Consider the following 6,857-nt stretch of genomic DNA (forward strand, 5'->3'; position numbering starts at 1 on the left):
CAAGGATGCGTCTGGCAAGATGCGTAAAGAGGCTCAGGTTTACGCTCAGCCACCTCCCATCTCCAGCGGTCCCATCCAACTGAGATACCGACCTACCGCTGACAACGTCCCTTAGATCCTGCCATTACCTCTTGCCCCCTCACCCCGTCACTGCCAACTCCAGTATGCACTTTCTGGCCACATTGTCCCCACGTCCCGTAGGCTCGTGCCACTCTTCCCGCTAGGGTCGTCTTGGGTCGACACTCACTTCCCTTCACTCGCTCTCTGTTGTGACTTCCCTGTGTCAGTAACACATTGGCTAATACCCTGAGCTCCCTTGACCTGCTTTTTATCAAACCCGATAGGCAGGACACCCCCATCCTGGGCGAACCCAAATATTGACTTGCTCTGTTTGTGCAGCCACGAAATGAAGACAGTCGCAGAAAACCAAAAACAAAGTAGGTTGATAGCCCTGCGGACTGGTGATCAACAACTCCAAAGAACATCCTGATTGTACCCTGCCTCATGTTTGGAAAGGGATCCTATCCAGGACAGACAAAGAACTCGAACCTTTCAACAAGCGAATGACAAAAAAATCCAGTTGTAAAACAGACAAGACTTAGACATTCACCAGGGACGCTATCCCCATGGACAATAAACACATCAGGGAGAGGCAAACGAAATCACAGTGGCCGCCATTGCACGTACGAGAATGGCCGACCTACAAAAGGCTGGAGGTCCAAGTGCTGGTGAGGAGGGAAACCACCAGACCTCACATCCCGAGACAATGAAAACACTAGATCCGCTTGGGAAAACTCTTTGGAAGTTTCTAATAAAATTAAACATGTTGCGTAACCTGTGAGCTGGGAACTGACCCCCAGGTGTATACGTAAGAGAAAATAATGTGTACCTCCACAAAAACTTGTCCATCGATATGAGATGGACTCACGGATGATGAGATGGATGAGAAGATGTACTCATTGTAACCCGAACCCAAAAACAACTCACATATCCATCAACGGGAAAACAGATAAACCGATCCCCTCATTGGACCTCAACACGAAAGTAAGAAGAAACAAGAACGCCTGATAACACACAGCGTCAGCATGGGTGAATGTCAAAAGCAGAGGTTAAGCGAAGGAGGCCAAATACAGAAAAGCGTGTGCTGTATGACGATTCCATCCTGCAAACTCATCAATGCATGGAGCGCTCAGAATGATGGCTACCGCCGGAGGGGGTGATTGAACGTTGCCTCGGGAGGGACGTAAGAGAACTTTCTGGGGAGAGGGAAATGGCCTGCAGCTTGATCGGGGTGGTGGTTACATGGGTGTATACGACTGTCGAAATTCATGAAACTGTATTCCTGAGCTTTGTGCATTTTCTTCCACATAAATTGCATCTCAATGAAAAATAAACCCTGCCCAGCCATACCGTAGTCCCGTGGTTATCTCCCAGCGGCAGCGAAAGACAGTTGTGTCGTTCAACATCTTCACACGCATTTCATTTTCAGGTGTGTTTTGTTTTGGTTTGTTCTGTTTGTAGATTTTAACCATTTTCATAGGTATCACAGCTGGCTTCTCTCCCAGAACAATCTATCCAAGAGGTCGAGGCAGAGGTTTAGACCTTTATGACCTAGACTCAGAAATCAACTTGTGCAACTTTCTGTTGGTCACATGGGTCAGCCCTGATTCTTTGTGGGAGGGACCCATGTCCATGACTGTGAAGACCAGGAGGTAAGGATCAGTGAAGGTCATCTGGAGGTTGGCTATCACGTTCACATGGGTGAATTTTTTTTTTAGATTTGGCAAACGTGCTGTATCAGAATGAACTATGGCATTTCTCCCAATTGCGTCCGAGTTTATCGGGGGTGCACGTTGGGCAGCTGACACATTGACGGTCTTCCTGATGAGGTAAGAACCAAGACTTGCCTGGGACTCACTTCCTCAGGCAACCCCATGTCCAACAAAACTAAATGCGGGCTTCTGGGACATGCAGAATGGTTGCAGAAATACAGGTTATTGTTCTGGGGGCTGGTAACTGGCTTGCTAAATCTGGTGAGTGTGAGGCCGGATCCTTGATCATCCTGTGTGTCCCATAAGCCCTTCGTCTTTTCCACAAGGAGCCACGTCATGGGTTTGGCACTGGGGAATTCAAATTCTGAGGTCTGCAAGGTTCTACATCAATTCCAGTGAGAGACAGCCCCGGTTTCACGCAAATGAATGGCATTCGGGCCCCTAGATCCATGTACTGATAGCAAGCAGAGTAGGTACTGAGGGGGACTTTAGTTTCTTTGCACTTTTCATTGACAAGGACAAGGTGATCTTGTTTTGGTCTTTACTTCCTTTGGTCTTTGGGTTTGAAATTGTCAGAGAATTTACTTTCTCCTGAAGAACATGCCAATGGGAGGAAATGTTCCCTTAAACTGGGATATTTCTAGAGTTCTTCAAATTATTTGGGGAGCATTTAAATTTTCTATTTCGTATTATTGAGGACTCTTGGTGAACTATTTGAAGGCAGGCATAACCGATACAATGGCTCCGTCTCGGGCACAGAGTGATCTTGGCGCTAATCTAGATAATGTCTTCTGAGTTGTTTCAGAGCTTTGGGGTCAAACTTTTCCCGTTTCTGTCATTTATTGAGCACTTCCTGTCCGTTCGGATGACTACAGGCCACCTCGTCTGCCTCAACTATCTTGGCGTGGGCTCCCCCTGCCAGCACATCACTGCTTCCCTAAGTCAACTGATTCCTGGTTGAGAATCAGCCAGCCCACCTGACTGCAGACACACACCACGTCGTCAAGGTCGGCCTCATCAGCCACGCGTGTGCTATTTTGGCCGCAGATGCTGGTTCCTCTGACTGAGTTGCCAGACGGCTCAGAACTCACGGTGAGAAATGGTGATACCGTCTATTGGGAGCCCAGGCAAGGAACCCACCAGTGTCGAGCGTCTTCTGATGTTCTCCTATCCCCCTTGATAGAGAAAGATAGAAGCCACCAGACGGTAAATCGCGTATCCCCTAAACATCCAGCGCACCTGCCCCCGTGCAGAGTCACACAACCTGCCTCCTCCCCTTGTTATCCAGAGACGAGCTGCCCTCCTATAAAGCCACTCGGTGCCTCCCTCCGCCCAATACCACCCGGTATTGGGGTCCCTTGTCCCCTCACATCCTCAGCTGGGTTCTTGTAGGAAAATGCGAGGCAGCCTCAAGCGTCTCTTACGAAACGGAAACAGGAGCAAAATGACAAAACTCTACAGGCGCCATCTCTCAACTTTGCATTTCCAGGGATTTCTCACAAGACTCGTCTGCCCTTTTAATTCTCCTCTTTTTACCCCCAGGCGCTGGTCACCCTCCCTAGTCTGGCATCTGCCCTCACCGCTGGGACGTAGCCGTGCCTCTGCGGGGATGGCTATGGGGAACCATCTTCCTGAATCTTGATTGGAGGGCCCTGGAGGGCAGACCTCTTCTCTTTCGGCTGCTGAACCGAGATGGGAAGGCGGCTCGATTCCGGCCATCCTGTGCCCTACGCATCCCGCACACCCGACCGAAATGTTGAGAACGCAGAGCAGAGAGAGAGAAAGATGGGCTATTTGGGTCATGGTGGGATTACCAACCCCCTAGCCGTTCTGCCCTCCGTGTGTGAGCCAACAGTCACCTCCATTGTCCACATCGCCTCAGGTCGAGGTTTCAGCGACTCGCAGACCTCTGTGTTCTCTTGGCTTCAACTATCGTTGACTTGCAGACTATGCACACGTTGGCACCGGGCCGGACTAATCCTCAGAGTCTGGAATGCGCAAAGCTTCAGTACCTAGTTAGGTCAAAGACTCCTTTAGCGCAGGAAGCCCGAAGACCACACTGTCATCTGTCCCCTTACACCTGTTACCCTCCCACGTTCTGCACTGGACCGTGTGCTGCCCACACCCACCCTGCTATGCAAGCAGAGACCTGGACGCCCTCCCTGGTGCACCCTTCTCCCTCACCCTTCCTAGCCAAACCTCCAGCCTAGAAAGTCTCTCTCATGCTTCTTCTCCTCTCGTCCTCATCGCCTGTCCCCCAGGACACGCCATCACCCCTGTCTTCCGGCCCCGGACTCCCCGATCGCGTGTCTGCTATCAACCCTCCCCTGTCTCCCCACGTGGTCATCGCATGACCCCCCGACCAGGCCTGTTTTTAGTCGCCATCGCGTCTCCAGAGCCCCACACTGTGATGTCACCTAGAACGTGCCAGTAAAGACTTGGTGCTTCCGGAGCGGGTCCCTTCCAGAGCGTAGGCACCCCCGGGGCGGGGAGGCGCCTACGCACACAGGGCCGGAGGGTGGCCTAATTTCTCAGGCCTCGTTGTTCCGCAGCCGGAAAGACTGACATTGGTGCAGGCAGTGTCTTGTCTGATCACGTCCCCCTTGGGTACCGGCTAGGTAACAGGCCCTCTGGGCAGATAGAGAGGACGAGGTCCACAGGGCCTGCATCAGGGGCACAGACAGGCCAAGGGAAGCGCCCCTTCACACAGCTGGGTCTCGTAGCAGCTGCATCTAAAAGGGAGGTGGAGACAGCGCACAGAAAGTCATGCTGTCTTCTCCCTGAACAGATATGACTTAAGGAGCCGGCCAGCGGCTCTGTCATCACGACGGCCACGCGGCGTCCCTCCACTGTACGTGCCGAAGTCACCGTGTGTCATGCTGAGCGGCCCCACCGGCAGGTGCGTTTCCGAGTCAACCTGTGCGGTGAGCCTGGCCTTAGTGGGTGAGGAAGAAAGGGGGTATGGGAATCACAGCCTTGCCCAGGGGCTGGAGGCTGGCTCCCCATCTGCCAGCAGCAGCAAAGCACCTGCAGAGAACCATTGGCCCCTCGGTCCAAGCTAAGGGCAGGAGGGAGACGATTCGCAGCCACGGCAAGAGGGAGGCTGGGGAGGTGGCGTCCTCGGGGAGTGGCGCACTCAGGAAAAGGAAGGGGAGAGAAAGTTCACAGGAGAGAAGTGGCTGAGTCTGTGGGTCCTTTGCGGGAGACTGGGAAAGGACCGTTTGGAAGGGGCTTGGACCCCGAGCGGTCCCAAGTGGGGGCATTTCGTTCCATTGTCACGCTTGGCAGACCTATGACAATTTTGAGTTCAGGCCACCCCACGTTTTTAGGGAAGCGGCACCGACAGAGGCGGGGGCCTTGCCCTCTGACCCGACTGTCCCCAGCACGAGTGAGCAGACTGAGCTGACCCCCGTCACGTGCCGAGACAGAATGTTTCTGTTTTAGTCACACCGTGGGTCATCGACCACAAATGCAGGCACACGCGGGGGCTGGGAGGGACCTGCCCCCTCCCCGTTACTAGAGCACTGGGCCCACCCCTTCCTGTTGTAACTGTCCAAACATGAAAAGACGTTAGTACCTGGAGAATCTTCTCTCTGAGACTGAAGTTCGTTTCCTGACTGCCGACTGGCGTCCGAGCAAGGAGAAACACCTCCAAAGGGATGTCACGCGAGGGAGAAACGTCTTTTCCTTGTAAAGCCTGTTGTGAACGTCACCTTCTTGCCTGGCCCGGTGGGCTGACTGGCCCCGGGCTCTGCTCCTGAGGGCGGTGACCCGTTCGTAGACACACGGGGGGCGGTGATGCGTCTCCGATGTCAGGGGTCCACCTCAGGCACACAAATGTAGAATCTGTCATCCCCAGGAGACTGGTTGCGGGGGAAGTCTGAGATAATCTGGTCGGAGGAGACGCTCTGGGTCACGAGCCACACCCTCCGGGAGCGTTCCTCTCCTGCCGACTCTGCGTTAGCCGCCGAATCCTACCACCCACCCGTCTCCCCGGCTCTGGGCTGTTTTTACTCTAAACTCAGATGCCTTTGGATCTCTTGCTCCAGTGGCCGTCCGCGTCGTAGGGGAGCCCTAATTCCCTGAGTGTGCAAGAGACAGGCAGCATCTGAAGGGAGGCGGGGGAGGGAGAGACAGGGGAGGGAGAGCCACGCCAACACCAGCTTGGCCACTGAGTCACATTTCCTGAAGGACGCACGGGAAAGTCGCCTTGCAAACCCCAGACTCAAGGTCCTGTCACCAACTCATCCTTCGGTGGGATTAGGACCCACAAACCTGCCACAAACCTGCTCTCTGACTTCACCACCCTGCTCTTCAGGGGGCCGTTCCCAAGCAGGTGCACAGCCTGCCCTGGCCCCAGCTGTCCTTGGGGCCACCATGCCCCCACTGGACCCCACCGGACCCCACTGGACAGAGAGAGGCATTCGCTTTTCTTCCGTGCTGTCACACTGGCTGGAATCCAGTCGCACGGAAATAAACACGCACCGTACGTGATCCCACCTGGCGGGGAGCCACGTGCTTTGACCAATGGCAGCTGCCGGACGCGGCAAACGATTCGCTGCAGAGGGCGAGGGGCCCGTGGGGTTCAAGTGAGATGTGCCTCGGCAAGGGAGCCTGGCCGGACAACGACCCGCTTTCCACGTCTGCTCCCACCCCCAACGACCGGCTACAATCTGTAGGAGCAGCTGTTTAAACGGACCCTTTCTTGGATGCTGCTTCTCCTCTGGTCCTTCGCGAAGATGTTCAGGGACGCTGGAGACCGGAGCTGGTGCCGCTCGGGCCGGCTTCACCGTGTCAGGGCAGGCCCCCCGGGGACCTCGCTGAGCGCCTCTTATACGAAGTCTGTTGCTGGAAACGGAGCAGGTCAGAGCCGAGGGCCAGAGCCGGAAGGAGCGACGTGCCCACTGCAGGGACCGGTGTGGCCTGGGCAGCCAGGAGGGACACGCGCTAACAGGGCTGGACGCCGGACGCCGGCCCCGCTGGCCTGAGATCTCACAACGGCCAAGCTCCGCTCTTCCGAAGCCGGGGAGGGCTTCCGCACGGCCTGCGTTTGTGCGGCGCCTTGGCATTTGCGAGCGGGTTCAC

General features: G+C 55.0%; 1 long non-coding RNA gene across 2 annotated transcripts; it reads left to right on the forward strand.

The window, feature by feature from the left end:
• Positions 1-1,209: 1,209 nt before the first annotated feature.
• Positions 1,210-6,857, forward strand: LOC123592993. Of its 2 annotated transcripts, none has more exons than XR_006710042.1 (3): positions 1,210-1,761; positions 2,578-2,864; positions 3,315-6,857. It is a non-coding gene; the product is annotated as an uncharacterized LOC123592993 (long non-coding RNA). The 2 variants fall into 2 exon arrangements; XR_006710041.1 differs by having other exon boundaries at positions 1,211-1,889.

Source organism: Leopardus geoffroyi, chromosome D4, assembly GCF_018350155.1.
Source record: "Leopardus geoffroyi isolate Oge1 chromosome D4, O.geoffroyi_Oge1_pat1.0, whole genome shotgun sequence".
In the NCBI taxonomy this organism is placed as follows: Eukaryota; Metazoa; Chordata; class Mammalia; order Carnivora; family Felidae; genus Leopardus; species Leopardus geoffroyi.